We start from the raw sequence: 1,917 nt of genomic DNA, 5'->3' as shown, positions 1-1,917 counted from the left end.
AAAGCAAAAAAAACCACAAACTATTATGGGATGGGTTTACCATAGTAACTGAAAGGTCACACAGGAAAAGAGCAAGCAGGTTCACCAAAACAACCCACCGTGAGTAGTAGTAACCCGGACAACCACACATCTAAAGGTCAGAGACAAGAAACTGTAGCTTTCAGGAATTCCACAAAGGAAACACTCTACCTGCTAAACTGGAGAAACTTAACACATATAGAGTTACTAAAGTTGACAACACTTACAACCAATACTCATGATCCCCACACCTACACCTTTGGTCCTTTTCTTCCTATTTTACATTGCTAATTGTCCCGTTAGGATCTTGCGTACTATTTTAGTTTTTCACACCAGAGAAACTATTCGATATTTGCATATGTGTGACTTATTTATTTCACTTAGGAGTATATCCTCAAAATGTATCCATTTACCTATGAATGAATCTACTTTCTCATTCTTTATGGCTGAGTAGTATGCCATTTTATAGAAAAACCACATCATCTTTATCCAGTTTCCAACTGATGGGCAGATGGGCTGTTTCCAAGTTTTAGCTATTACAAACTGTGCCGCTATAATCATGGGTGTGCATATATCACTGTGGTATGATTCTTTTAATTCTTTTTGGAAAGATACCCAACAGAGGGATGGCTGGGTCAAATCTATAGTGTTTCTGAACTTAACAAATGTAGCTACCTCCTGCAATATAGTGGCTGCATAGGATAGAAACACAGAAGTCATTCCTAACACTTGTTTCACATTTTCTAGTCCCACATCAAGTGCTATTGAGTCTCCCTACTTCCTAGTTATTTCAGAATGGTCTCTCCATCCTTAAGTCACTATCCTAGTACAGACCACCATCATCTGCTGGAAGACTTCCTTTAAAAGTAACTGCTGGGCTAGGGATTTAGCTCAGTGGTTTTGCTGCATGCTTTGTAAGTACAAGGACTCAAGTTCGATCCCCAATACCAAACAAACAAACATAACCTGATAGGTCAAAAAGCAACTGTTCTGTCCTGCAGCCAACGGTCCTAAAATGCTAATCTGACCATATCTCTTGCTCTAAAATTTTTCTCTATCTTTCCACTGCCTTTTAAAAATACACTCTCGTCTACTTACAAGATCTGCACCTATCCTACCCATTATGTTTCATCAAGCCTTCCTTTCACTCCCACGCTTTTGCTGGACTTTTAAAATCCCCTACCTGATGTTTCCTCTCAGGGCCACAACACACTGATAACAAGCTGCCTGGCTTTTTGACACATCAAGACAACTTACTGTTTGATCTTGGGTTCTGTGCTGCTCTTGACTTATCGTGCCTCAGTTTCCTCACATGTATAACAAATAATACAAAGCTACTGTATTAAATTCATATGCTAAGCATTTAGAAAAGTGCTTAACATAAAGTAAGCCTTATCTAAATATTAACTATCATTTTTACATAAATTCTAGGTATTGGGGGAATATGATGATATCTTTTTTTAATTGAAGCTTTCAGTGGATGGGAGGCAGGAGATACTAAATCATATGCAGATGTAGTAAGTAGAAAGTACAAAGAAGCAGAAAAGCAAACATAGAACTTGGCTGGGCCCTTCTCATCCAAAAGCCCAGGATCCAAACACCCAAGAATCCATAGCAATGGGTGGGAAGTGCAGAAGAGCCTCCAGGCAGAAGGCGGCGCTGCAGCACCTCCAGACCACGGGATAGCAGGCGATAGGAGAACTCTACCAAGATCTCGTGGTTTTTGCGCTTAGCAGCCCGGCATTCACTCGCTCTTCGCCCACGTGATACTTGTTCTGAAGTATGATTGGTCTGCGAGAGGCACGTGAGTAGAGTGGTTGGGGTGGGCGGAGGGGTGGGGCTGGGACCCGGGCCGGGGGCGGAGCTGGAGGGGGCTGGTTCCGCGCGGGGGCCCTTGGC

Source organism: Fukomys damarensis, unplaced genomic scaffold, assembly GCF_012274545.1.
Source record: "Fukomys damarensis isolate Sample0158 unplaced genomic scaffold, DMR_v1.0_HiC HiC_scaffold_21, whole genome shotgun sequence".
Taxonomy (NCBI): Eukaryota; Metazoa; Chordata; class Mammalia; order Rodentia; family Bathyergidae; genus Fukomys; species Fukomys damarensis.
The sequence above is the reverse complement of the archived record's forward strand: the minus strand, read 5'-3'. Positions refer to the sequence as shown.